The sequence below is a fragment of the Amblyomma mixtum genome, chromosome 10 (assembly GCF_055824585.1).
Source record: "Amblyomma mixtum isolate Tamu chromosome 10, ASM5582458v1, whole genome shotgun sequence".
NCBI lineage: Eukaryota > Metazoa > Arthropoda > Arachnida > Ixodida > Ixodidae > Amblyomma > Amblyomma mixtum.
In genome coordinates this window covers 160,125,726-160,140,155 of record NC_143021.1, presented here as the reverse complement: position 1 = coordinate 160,140,155, position 14,430 = coordinate 160,125,726, and positions in this window count along the sequence as shown.

Below are 14,430 nucleotides of genomic sequence, written 5' to 3'. Positions count from 1 at the left end.
GTGCATGTTTATTTCAGGTTCACCATCTGCAACAATGGTACTTCATGGTGCTCGTAGCTATTCATTTAGAGTGTGTGGTGCGCCTTGCCATGGTGGCTCAATGGTTACGGCGCTCGAATACTGAACCCAAGGATGCGGGTTCAATCCCAGCTGCTTTTTGATGGAGGCAAAACGCAAGGTGTGCGTGTACGGTCGATGTTGGTGCACGTAAAAGTATCCCAGCTGGCCGAAATTTCAGGAGATGTCTGCTACGACGTCCCTCACACTCTCAGTCTCTTTGGAATGTTAAACTCTAAATTAAACTAGAATGTGTGGTGCGAATCTCGCTTCCACTCAAGATAGGGGCGGGCCTGCAGCCACTGTGCCGCTGTAGGCTTTGTGTTGGAGGCGTGGTCAAAAGAAAACAAGCAGCGCATCCGTGCACCTACGGATGACCAATGCCAGTGGTTGGTGCCTCGGCTGAAAAAAGTAAAAATGCATAAATGTACAATATTCAGAAATATGCAGCATTTGCATCGCTTGTGCCTAGGCGAAAGCACTGCACTTGGCATTATGGTCTTAATGCTAAGCCTGTTAAATGATACAGGTGGAGCCGAAGCTTGCTGCTCAGCTTCGGTACAGGCACCACAAGCAAAGCCAGGTAAAAGACCAAAGCACGAAGAAGAGCACGCAAAAGCAGGGTGCGCTGTTCATGTAGGCAATTTTACTGCAGAACTGCGAAAGGCAAGTTTCTCGAGTTTATCTGCTTGTGGGAAACCCTCGTGAGAGTAGTGTTTAACATAAGCTGTCTGTGTATTTCTGTAGCATTTCTGGAGAGAATATGATAAGACAGACATCCTGATGCACTTTTTCTGCCACATGCAAGAGCTTGGTCTCAGGTCGTTTCAGCATTTCCTACTGCTTTCACCTTACCATCCTTCTCTTTCATAGCATGTGTTCCCTGAAAATCTTGATAAGCTAAACTATTCCTTGAATGTTTATATTTTGAAGAAGAAGATGGACACCTTCGCTGGACGCCAATGAAGAAGAAGCGGTTGTGGGATTGCCATCGCGCAGATCGTGTCGGTCTTGGTCGCCCCGCTCCATCGCCGACCTCGACGCCGTCCCCGACGTCCTTCTACATTTGGTGGAGGTGCGAACTCTCCAGGACTCTCCCGTAGCCCTGGTGAGGAAGAAAGACGGTTCTATTCGCTTCTGCGTTGACTACCGTCGCCTAAATAAAATCACGCGGAAAGATGTGTACCCTCTACCACGTATAGATGATGCATTGGACTGTTCACAAGGCGCTGAACTCTTTTCTTCGCTGCATTTACGCTCCGGTTACTGGCAGGTACCCATGGCTGCGGAAGATCGCCCTAAAACCGCATTTGTCACCCCCGATCGCCTCTTTGAATTTACCGTCATGCATTTCGGTCTGTGTAATGCTCCTGCTACATTCGAGCGTATCGTGGACACTATTCTGCGTGGCCTGAAGTGGAAGACGTGTCTGTGTTACCTTGACGACATCGTGGTGTTCCCGCCGGACTTTGCGACCCACCTCTCTCGCCTGAAGCAGGTCTTGACATGTCTTGCGAATGCCGGTCTGCAGCTCAACTTGAAGAAGTGTCGTTTCGCTGCTCGTGAGCTGACTATTTTAGGCCACGTTGTGTCCAAGGAGGGTATCCGCCCTGATCCCGCCAAACTTCGAGCTGTGACTGCCTTCCCGAAACCTACTACCATTAAGCAACTCAGGAGCTTCTTGGGCTTGTGCTCATACTTCCGGCGTTTTATACGGAACTTTGCTTCCATTGTCGCCCCGCTGACTCAGCTCCTTGGCCATAACTCAGACTTTTCGCTGTGGTCACCAGCATGCGACACCGCCTACAATACCTTGCGCCGCCTCCTCACAGCTCCGCCCATCCTGCGCCATTTTGATGCCCAGGCGCCCACCGAAGTGCACGCAGACGCCAGTGGTGTCGGCCTCGGCGCTGTGCTTGCTCAGCGCCCCTCTGGCTTCGGCGAATACGTGGTCGCTTATGCCAGCCGTACTATCACGAAAGCTGAAACTAACTACTCAATAACGGAAAAGGAGTGCTTGGCCGTTGTCTGGGCACTCACAAAGTTTCGACCTTACCTTTACGGCCGTCCTTTTGATGTAGTCACTGACCATCATGCCCTCTGCTGGCTTTCATCGCTCAAAGATCCCTCCGGCCGGTTGGCACGATGGGCTCTTCGTCTCCAAGAATATGATATCCGTGTCTTTTACCGATCTGGTCGCAAGCATACAGACGCCGACGCTTTGTCTCGCTCGCCGCTTCCAGCCGACCTTGCCAGCCTCTCTGCCTTGGACCCCGTGGTGTTTACGCTCGACGTCAGTGACATGCCCGCCGAACAACGAAAGGACCCATGGATCGCCTCTCTTATTGACTACCACTCCAACCATTCGCAAGTTACCCCTTCACGCGCCGTTCGCCGCCAAGCTTCCCACTACGAGATTCGGGGTCACCTCCTTTACCGGCGCAACTACAATTCAACTGGACGGAAATGGCTCCTCGTGATCCCGCGCCATCTACGGACCGAAGTATGTACAGCTTTCACGACGATCCGCAGTGCGGTCACGCCGGAGTTTTTAAGACGTACACTCGAATCCGTCTTCGCTACTATTGGCGCGGTATGTACAACTCGGTTCTTCGGCACGTCCGATCGTGCCTGGCTTGCTAACGCCGCAAACCTGCCTCTCACCGTTCGGCTGGTGAGTTACAGCCTCTCGTATGTCCGCTTAGACCCTTCGACCGCATTGGCATTGAATTCTACGGCCCTCTTCCGTACACAGCTGCCGGCAATCGCTGGGTCGTTGTCGCGGTCGACCATCTGACGAGATATGCCAAAACCGCCGCGCTCCCAGCTGCAACAGCCCGTGATGTGGCCGGTTTCTTACTGACGCACTTCATTCTCCGTCACGGTGCTCCTCGCAAATTGCTCAGCGACAGAGGCCGTGCTTTCTTATCTGACGTCGTTCAAGCCCTGCTGGCTCGGTGCAAAATCATTCATCGCACTTGCACCGCTTACCATCCGCAAACAAATGGTCTTGCTGAACGACTTAATCGCACCCTCGGTGTCATGTTCGCGAAGTACGTTGGATCCGATCACACCGACTGGGATTGTGCTGCCTTATATCACCTATGCATACAACACTGCTACGCAATCCAGCACGGGTTTCTCTCCGTTCTTTTTGCTTTACGGTCGGCATCCATCTGCTCCCCTTGATACAGTGCTCCCCTACAAGCCTGATGCCTCTGAATGTCCCACCGTTACCGAAGCTGCACGGCACGCCGAAGAATGCCGCCAGATTGCCCGATCGTTCACGACCGACTCTCAATGGCGCCAAAAACATCACCATGACACCACTCAGAGGAATGCCCTACACTTCGAGCCCGGCTCGCTCGTGTGGCTGTGGGTTCCATCCAGCAGTCCCGGCCTCTGAACAAAACTGCTCTCTAAGTACCATGGGCCCTACCGGTCGTCGAGCGCACTTCGCCAGTCAATTACATTGTTGAGCCTCTTACACCACCTTCTGATATTCGGTGCCGTGGCCGTGAAACTGTACATGTGCAGGCCTTAAGCTGTTCTACGACCCCATCGTATCTTCGTCCCCTTAAGTCGCCAGGATGGCTCCTTTTTCTCTGGGGGGCATTGTGAAGAAGAAGATGGACACCTTCGCTGGACGCCGATGAAGAAGAAGCGGTTGTGGGATTGCCATCGCGCAGATCGTGTCGGTCTTGGTCGCCCCGCTCCATCGCCGACCTCGACGCCGTCCCCGACGTCCTTCTTCTACAATATAAACATCAGGTTTTTTATAGCCGCTTTAAAACAAGCTGTATTGTGGTATTACCACTACTAACCAGCTTTCTATCCCTACAGACTGCGTCTTCTCCGAAGCCACTGAGCTGCTCATCTCTCAACGACAACTATTCAGTCTCATTGTTGTCTAAAGTTTGTTTTGTTTCTGAACCTTTGGCTCCGACCCATTCTTCGGCTTGCGAGTGCCGAAAGCTGGAGACCGAACGACCAAGACTTTTATCACTTGGTAGCTCGTCTCCTTTGAGCTTGCCACGCTGAGTCGAGGGCACTTCCTTTTAGTTCAAAGCCGCTAGCCCTCCAGGCTCTAAGGGTGTCTGGGAACGCGAATTAAAGTGCGCGAACTGGTGACATTTATTCTGGCGTCCGCTGACAGCGCAGAGAACGGAGAAAGAGTCGGAAGGAGTTTGCGCAGAGGTCTTAAACGAGTGTTAGCAGCAGAACGATTGTGAGGTGCAGAGATCGAGTGGTTAGTGAGGTACACCGTGTAGAGGTATACTTTGCCTTGAAGATTTCGGTCCCTAAATATGAGCATAAAGGTGCACTGAAGAGGATTCTGAACGTGTCTTTTTGCCGCGGGAACTCGATCTACACGTTCCCAGCATTCTTAGAAACTGCGACTTATTGCCCTATGTGGCCCATTTGCCTAATTAAATCGAATTAACGTCCGGCTCCCTCTTTTTTTTTTAATTCTCCCCGTACGGTGGGCGGAGTCGACCAACGCGTGGAGTTCCTTTCAGCCAGCTCCGTGGAGGCTTTTCTTTCTCTTTAATTTGTTTTTTGGGTTTCTGTGCATATATAGCTTCATTTGCAGATACTATGGCCGCAAAATAAGCCCGCAGAAATAAAAATACGCGCGGGCTACTTGCATCTACGGATTACTACGTATTACTCCGCCGATGGCAGAGCGGCAAGCCGCCACGGGACTGGCTGAAAGGCACTCCACGCGTTGGTCGACTCCGCCCACCGTACGGGGAGAATTCAAATAAAAAACGCGGGAGCCGGACGTTAATTCGATTTAATTAGGGAAATCGGCCACACAGGGCAATAAGTCGAAGTTTCTAAGGACGCTTGGAACATGTAGATCGAGTTCCTCCTGCAAAAAGACGAGTTCAGATTGCTCTTCACTGCACCTTTAAAGGCGCTAGTAGAGATTGGCATCCAGATAGGGATGCCCAGAGCCGATCTGCGTAAATGGGCAAACCAGGAAATAGAGAGGGCCGAAAAAGAAAGGCAGAAGGCTCGACAAGAAGCCGAGAAAGAAAAAGAGAAAGAATTTGAATGCGAAATGAAGCTGCTTCCCGCGAAGCTGGAACTGCAACGGTATGCGAACCACTCACCTGTAGTTCATAGCACTAGGGAAGGAAGTAGCAGGTAGCGGATAGATGCCAGCAGGTTGCTTCCTAGTTTTGATAAAAAAAAGGCAATCTCGACGCATTTCTTAAGTGATTCGATGTGATCGCGGGAAGCCAGACTAGGTGAGACAGTGAATGCACTACCGTTCTTAGGACGTGTCTGAGTTGCGAGGCACGAGGTGTATTTCATTTCATTTATTTGTACGGAGTGTCTAGCGTTCCGTCCAGACGGAACATTTGCTGCCGCTGCAGTTCCGTCCAGACGGAATATTTAATGCACCTAGAGTTCCGTCCATACAATAGACAGTTTTAGTTTCACATAAGTAGAAGCTATATGTACTATCAGCGTCAAATGAAATGTGAACAAAACACCTGAAACGCGAGCACAAAAAATCAAGCATATTAGAGGCTGGAGATGAAGTGCAGGCGTGGGCTGTTAACATTTCAGATGAGCGGTCTTTTCGGCTTCGATGGGAATATCAACTGCTCATGTATTTTGCCTCCCTAGTATAATATCTGCGAGTTGTGCTGTTCGCGTTTCAATTGGCTTGTTCGCGTTTCAATTGACGCTGATAGTACGTAGAGCGCTTACGGGTCACCGGTGCGCATGCGCAGAGCGCTAAGTGTCTGCGTGAGTCGCACGGACGTACGTGAGATTCGGATCTTTGCGTTGCGTTCTTCACGTTGCTTGCGTACGTGGCGTTGGCAAGATGGCGGCGCCCTGCCCGCCCGCTTCTCAGCGATAACAGCTTTGTCGGTAATCTCTCGACGTGGTATCGTGTTGTAAACTGCTGTATTTGCCTTCACTTGGTCCATTCTTGCTCTCGCATGAAGTTTTAGGTGAGAAGTGGCTTTTGTTTTCCAGTTAGAAATCCATTTCAGCAGCTCCTAAGCCTGACTGAGAAGCGTTTGTGGTCATCATAGCAACGAGTGTGAAACAAAATTAGTTTTATTTATCTGTACTAGATGGCGCAACATGCTAGTGCATTTTTTAGGTTCTATGGCAGATCTACACAGTTTGCGTCCCGTACGTGTAGCTAAAACAGTACGAAGCGACACGAGCGTACGCTACGTAGACTGCTCACGTTTACGTACGTGAAGGTTCTACGTACGTAAAACTAAAACTGTCTAATGTCCGTACTGTCCAGACTATACTCCTAGTGCATACCGTCATAAAGTGTACAAACATTTGTTGCTGCACGCTTTTATTGCTTTTATTTTGGTTCAGTCGACGCTAGAAGCGCTGTCACACACCAGGCGGAACAGGATTGCCACTTTTTTAAACGGATATTCAAAAGTCTGCAAGCAAACTGGGTTCCCAATCCATAACACCAACTTTAATTCCGTTTGGACATAACTCTTGTGGCAGATAATGCTGGACGGAACTGTATGGTGTCAGATACAGTTCCGTCTGCACGGAACCCCATCGCTACATGCACTTCCGTCTGGACGGAACTCTAGCGCAAATTGTAGTTCCGTCTTGACGGAACTCTAGCCACAGCCTTATTTGTACCTTAAAGGCCCGGACGCATTCCATAAGGGGCGGAGTACATATAGGTTGGAGGGAAGTAGCAGAGAACAAAAAAAAGAGAGGGGGGGGAAATACACCGAGTACAAAAAGAGTACAGTAATATACAAACTAAAAGCAGGAAATAAACAAAGAAAAAGAAAACAGGGAACAGTTGGCACTTCAGTGTCGCAGTATGAATGATGTTTATGAGTAGTGATTATCTAGTTTCTCACGGAAAAGGTGGCGATCGGAGCATGTTATTATGTTGTCGGGAAGGCCTTTCCAGAGCACTATGGCGTCGGGAAAAAATGAACTGCTCATTGTGGAGGTGCGGGTTTTAATACGTGCGATTGTGCTACTGTGGTTTAGGCGGGATGACGTACGTGAGGGTGGCTGCAGCAACAAATGTCTTGGTGAGCGATAAAAGAAAGAGTGAAAGAGGCATAGACGGGAAATTACGCGGCGAGTTGCTAGCGTTTGAAGGCCGAGGGATCGTTTTAGTAATGTTACGCTGGCATTTCTTGAGTACTGCGATGTAATGAAATGGGCGGCGCGATTTTTAATGGCTTCAAGGTCTGAGATCAGATTCGATTGTGATGGATGCCAGATAGATGACGCGTACTCCATTTTAGGACGTACGAATGTTATGTATGCAAACTTTTTTACTTCGGGTGATGCAGATTTTAGATTGCGCCGGAGAAAACCAAGTGTTCGCGATGCTTTGGAACAGGTGGTCTGAATGTGTGTTGGCCATGAAACTGATGATGTGATCTGTACTCCTAGATATTTATAAGATGATGTTCTTGTAACGGCGGCCGATTTTGTGTTGTAAGTTCTATCAATAACTGTTTTTTGAGAGAATGATTCGGACTGTCCGGGAGAATGATACGGACTGGCATTTATTTAGTTTAAGAGGCATGTACCATTTGTCACACCACTTTGAGATAGAGGTTAGATTCTGTTGAAGAGCGGCAATGGCGCTATCGCCGTGGATGGGGCTGTAAATGACGCAGTCATCTGCGAATAAACGTAGCGTTGATTTTATATTGATCGGCAGGTCATTGATGTAGATGAGGAATTAAAGAGGTGATAAGCCTGCACCTTGAGGTACGCCGGATGTTACGTCGGTAAAAGCTGAGCGACCGTTATTAACACAGGTGAACTGCATACGTCCTTTAAGGAAGTGTTCTAGCCAGGAAAGCAGAGTTTGTGGAATGCCGAGAGATGACAGCTTAAAAAGAAGATGATTATGTCCCCGACTGTCCCCTGAAGATGCAGCAAGTTACAGCAAGGTAAAAGCCGCTTGGCGCAAACGATTGCGACTAACCACCGAGGGATTCCGGGGAAAATTCTGGACAGGAAATCCTACAGATGGCGAAACGGCAACCCAATATGTGGCGCGGTTAAGCCACTGTTTTGATAGGTGGATGGAACTTTCGGAAATGGCACAGGAGTAGAGTGCACTCCGCGAGCTGCTCATCAAGGAACAATTCCTGAGCAGCTGTCACCCGAACTGGTCGCTGTACCTCAAGGAGAGAAGAGCCAAGACTCTCCGAAATTCTAGAACTTGCAGACGAATTCTTTCAAGCTCACGGAGGAACGAATATGAGCAAAATTAGGAATACAAATTCGAAGAGCGCAGGGAAATTCGAAAGCAGCGACACCCGATCCAGCCCAAAATATCTGCCGAAATGCTACCTGTGCAACAAGCCAGGCCACTACGCGTCTGACTGCCGCAACAGCGCTACGAGCAATAGCCCGAAAACGTGTTCTAAGTGCGGCCATAAGGGGCACAAAGCCGTGGCTTGTTCGAACCCGGGCAACTCCGTTCCCCCGGGTATCATGCGTACGGGCCTCCTCAGCTGGGCACCTGGAGAAAGAAGATGGAAAACGCTTTATGGAACTGAAGAACGGCAAAAAGGTTGCCGTCGTCAACGGGGTAGTGAACGCGCGGCCAGAAGCCGTAATGAACAGGATGCCTGTGTTGAAAGGGAAGGTAGGACAACAAAGAATTTCAGTGTTGCGGGACACAGGAAGGAGCGCTGTAATCATAAAACGAAGCTTGGTGAGGGATACGGATTTCACTGGAACGAAGAGTTTTGTGCGGCTAATGGACTGTTCATTTTAACGCTTACCAGAAGCTAGACTACTTGTGCGGACTCCCTGCAACAGCAGGAAACTGACTGCACTCTGCACGGAATGCCCCATATACGACCTCATATTGGACAACATACAGGGGGAAAAATTTGCTAAGGACCCAGAAAGTAGACAAGAGGGGAAGAAATCCGTACCCTGCACGTCGGAACATCGCAGTGATCGTCAGGAGAAAAAGAAGTGGCGGGGAAAGGGCGAGCGTGTTAGCTCAGAAATAAAGGTATGAAACACCTAAGAAAGAAGAACGGAAAAATCGAGCGCAGGAACGCTCCGCACAAGACAGTCCCACTTCGCAAGAAACGTGCGGAAATAAAGTAGACAGCTGTGAGAAGCTGAAGGAAAAGCCAGTAAGTGGCTACAGCGAAGCAGGAATGCCGAGAGAAGGAGGGAAAAGCCAAAGAAGGACACGCGAAAAGAAGGTTTCAAGAATTTCTGCATGCTAAACTCAGCGTAAGGCAGACTGTAGACATGATCCTGGTGCTGATCGGCACATTGCTTCGGCTCGTTTTCGGCTGCACTGCCGAACTCCTTCATGTGACCAAGAGCGTGTTCGCACCGGTCATAACTGCGAGCCTCTGCGTTCTGATGTAAGTGCCTTGAAACCTGTCCATTGTGTTTTTCGTATGTGCATGCCGCCGCGAAACCTTGTGTGCATGGGTTATGGTGGAATTTGACAAAGAGGAGTGGGCAGAAACCAACATTGACAGAGCAAGAGAGTCGCGTAAGAAACAGAACCATGAGTGCTCCCGAATTCTCAAACTGCTCCAGTCTGTTCAACGTGAACTTAGTCGGCCGAATGTGAAAATATACGCGCAAGTCTGCAATTTGTATGCTCCTCATGTGGAGTGCAGTGCTAATGTACTGCCGAATTCCGGCGCGTTTTGAAGTGTATTGTGATCATTTTCAAGAGTGAGGTATTTGAAAACATCAACGTATTGATGTATTTATTTTGGCAGTCGCCATTGAGTGTCTGAGCTCATGCGTGTGAGCGCGAATTTTGTGATTTGTGAATATTGTTGAACAATATTTTTAAAGAAAGGTGTAGTATCACAAAATTCGGCGCAATCTTGAAAAAAAGAAACAAAAACAGCGCCGCGCGGACGCATCTCCCCAGCGCGCGTCGTAAAGCAGGGGAGAAAGAAACCCCAGAGAACGACTAGCCTTTTGTGTGTGGCTTCCCTCTCCATCACCGCTCGCTGGCACGACGCCAAGAGGGATTACGTCAGCCTATGATGTGGAACCTTCAGGAATGTCGGAGTCATGTCTATTTGATGTTGACAGAGAGGGTGTAGCCTTGCGTGCGCTAAGAGATGCCCTCCTCCTCTTCACTCGCGCGTCGGCGGCGACGCCAGACCAGAAAAATCTGGAAACTCCTCGAAGCTCGTCACAGCGCTTGACCAATGGGAACGCACGCCCGGCGCGAGAACGAGACTGCACAGCCGATACTGTGTGTATGTGCGCGCCTGCCTTGGCGTGAAGAACAGACAGACGTGGAGCAAGCCTGCATAAGAAGGGCGTTGACCGCTGTCGGCCAGCCCGAGCCGCCGTTTAAGCTTCCGAGAAGCGCGCCCGCTCGATTCTGTGACAATACCACTCGCCCAGCCATACACCGACGAGGCAGCGCGTGCCAGTCGGAGGACGGCAGCGTCGTGCACCTCTGGTCGTCAGACTGTCGTAGTGCCCGGTGAACAAACTGTTTTGTTTGTTTCCTCTTTTTTGTGTTAGTGCACTTTAGGTGCAATGATTCATTTGTATTGTAATCTCTCTCAGTGTATGTACGAGTGATCTACGAGTGATTGTGAAACCCTCTGTATCGTCTCATTGCTGTATAGTTTGTTTTGTTTGTGAACCTTTGGCTCCGACCCATTCTCAGGCTTGCGACCGGCGACAGCTGGACACCAAACGACCAAAAACCTCTTGTCATTTGATAGCAAGTCTCCGCTGAGCTTGACACGCTGAGTCGAGGGCATCTCCTTTAAGTTCGAGACAACTACCCCCGCAGCTCTAAGGGTGTCTGGGAACGCACACTGAAGTGCGCGAGGTGTTGATATCGAACAATGGAAGACATCTATAACAACTGCCCAGCTACCATAGTCCTTCATAAAGTCAGCAATAAAATTCCAATAAAGAAGGGTGTGAGGCAGGAAGACACGTTCTCCCCAATGCTATAAACCGCCTGTTTACAGGAGGTATTCAGAGGCCTGGATTGGGAACATTTGGGGACAAGATATAATGGAGGATACCTAAGTAATCTGCGACTCGTTGATGACATTGCCTTGCTCAGTCCCTCCGGACTTTGACTGCAAAGTTTCATCAATGAGTTAGACAGGCAGAGCAGAACGGTGAGTCTAAAAATAAACACATAGAAAACCAAACGAATGTGTAACAGTCTGGGAAGAAAACAGCAGTTCACAATTTGTAGCGAGTGACTGGATATAGTAAAGGAATATGTTTACTTAGGACAGGTAGTGACCGCTGATCTGCATCACGAGCGGGAAATAACTAGAAGAATAAGAATGGGGTCGGGTGGAGCGCATATGGCAGGTTCTCTCAGATCATGAATGGCAGTATGCCAATATCCCTGAAGAGAAAAGTATACAACAGCTGTATCTCACCGGTACTCACCTATGGGGCAGAAACGTGGAGGCTAACAAAGAGGGTTCAGCTTAACTTAAGGACAACGCAGCGAGCTATAGAAAGAAAAATTCTAGGTGTAACGTTAAGAGATCGGAAACGGGTGGAACGACTTAAGTTACAGAGATGCTGTCAGCACTGTGTTGCACAGATTTAAAGAGTACGGTGAGAGATGGTTTTCACGCATGAAGTCCCTTTTGGGGGAAAGGGGGGGTAGTTTTCAGTTTTTTTTATTTCAGTGTTACTGCGGGCAGATATCACGTATATTGACAGTAGTATGCACCTCGAACACGGAAAGAGCTGTCGGCTCACGACAGTAAATCCGCTTCATTCGAATCGGTTCGTCCGCAAACAGTAATACGTGCCATTGCTAGCCTTTGCCTCGAGTCTGCTCTCGTGAAATCGAGTCACCACGCTGTGCAGCGGAGTTTTGAAAAGCAAGAGAACGGCTGATGTCGGCGCGGCTCCCATGCACTCCCGGCACAACTGTTGCTAAGGCCCTCCTACGAAAAAATAAAGGAGCCTTTTGTAAAAAGCCACGTGAGCCGGAAAGCAAGCTGTGAAACCAGAAATGGTTTCCACAGGATGCCGCAGAATGAGAAGAAGGTGGCGAATAGACATCGCGAGCCTGTGGTGAAACCTTGCACAGCTCTGCGCGCGCATTGCGAATGATGGCGATAAGAACCGTTGCAACAAAAAACATGGCAAGCCGTTTGTGCTGTAAGGTGCGAGATGCCAGCGAGCTGCGGGAAGGCGTACCAAGCTTTGCACAGCGGAGCGCCCCGTGCTCCTTTATTGAGCATAGGTGGCTTTGTCGTGGCGTGACTGTGACTGTGACTACGTCCTTGACTGTGTGACTGCGACTCTGTTTTGACTGCTTGACTGTGACTGTGTCCTTGTCTGAGTGACTGTGACTTCGGTTTTTTTTCTTTTGTCTTGATTATGTTTTTATTTTTGTGATCTTTATTTTGTGACCGGCGCTCAGTGCTTTCTTTGACTGTTACGGTGACAATGACTTTGCAGTGACTTGGGTTTTCTTTTTTTATTATTATTATTATTTATTTCGCGGACTGCACGCTGTGCTTTGGCTATCTGCCTGCGTCTAACTTATTATGACGAGACTTTTGTTTTCTTTTCTTATGAGTTTTTTGTTTTAATGCTCTGTTTTTCGCTTAATTTTTTTTCTTCTTTGAAACATTTAGTTATTTTTCATTTATTTTGAATTGGCGTTAAGAGTGGCAAAGCATTGCTGGTCCAGGCATCCTCTCTCTTTCTTTTATGTGTTTTTTACCTCTTTTTTGAGAGGACCAATAAAAGGCCAAACAGGGCGATGCGTCAATGAGAGTGCATCTGTACACGTTCGGGCGCTCAAGAAAGGCAGGAGGCATGCATATTTCGCAACATTGTAAGAAATGCAAGTTGTGTCACCGAGCGGCAGAACATTCTCCAGGGGAAAAATGATCGCTGTGCAGAAAGTGTGAGCCACGGTTTCATGAGGTAAGCATTCTGGCCGGGAGGAAAGATACCAAGGCGCAGGAGGTTTTGCAAGCTTTCCACTTATGAAGTAGAGGAAGATATTGTGTTTGTGATACATCTGAAACCCTTTTTAAGCGCGAGATTTTTCGTATCTTGAGTGCTTTTGCTGACTGCGTGTTGTCTCGCTTCTGTGCATTTCTTGTTTTTCCTTGCATTTCCTACCTTATCAGCAAATAAACTTAGATGAAGTTAGCGCTTGTGGTTCGTCTTGCTTCCCCTGTGCATGTTTTTACCGCTGCTGTAGGTGATCCGAGTGCGGCGCTGTTGTGAACCTCTTTTTACCGCAGCCGCCGGATATTCGCTTCAGCGCTGAAACCTTGGTGGTGGCAGGCAAGCGATATGAGGGATCACTTTCACCTCTCTTTCGCGGAGGCCGTAACATTTTGCCCTTGTCTGTCGTGACGCCTATCGCACCCCTATAGGCACTATTGTTTTCTCAAGTGGCTATTACGTAGCGCAACGGTTGATTTCTTCCACGTCAGCTGTCGCATATCGCTTGTTTTTATGACCTCCCTGGGTCTCTAGTCTTCAAGTACCGGTATCTTGAGGACGACATTCAGCACCTGCCGTGGGTTTGCCCGGCGCTGAAGTCGATGAGAATTCGGCGCCTGGAGGCAGCTGGTCTTTCGCCCAACAATAGTGCTTTATGCACCGCTTGGACACAAGGACCTCATTATTGTTCGCTGCTCAATTTCACTACATCAGCGAGCCTTTTCTCATTTATTTAGGCATCGTCATCTATCATTACATACCGTTTTATGCACGGAGGCAATCAACATCGCTTAAAAAACCGCATCTTGGTTGAAAACATGCGGTAACGTTTTCGAGATGGACCCACGTGGACCAATGAGAACGAGAACTTAGGGGCGGAGCGGAGCTATGCAGCATAACTGCCTGAGTGATCTGGTTTTCCCACAAGAGAACTAAAAGCCGGGGAGCTTAATCTCTTACCGAGCCTTCTGCGGTTTGCAGTACAGACGACACCCTGTGCATTTACTGGTATAGCAATGACAAAATTATTAAATCCTTTTGTGGGCAGAAGTCAGTCTGCAACACGCCTCTCTTGGAGTTATACTTAAGAAAAACCAGCCAAAAAGACGGGGACAAAGGAGAGACGAGGCACACCCAGTCGTTGTGTGTGCCTCGTCTCTCCTTTGTCCCCGTCTTTTTGGCTGGTTTTTCTTAAGTATAATGTACCAACTAACCCAGATTTCAACTCTTCTGCAAAACTCTCTTGGAGGCATGTCGGCGCCTTCCTGACTAACATTTTGCCATGTTACAGTTCCTTCTCGTTCACAAAATACTTCGTCACCTTATTTATGTTTCTTCGTCTGTCGCGCTTCTGCGAGCTGACCGTCTTTACAACGTATCGCTTGCAACGTCTCAACAGCGTCGATCTTCACA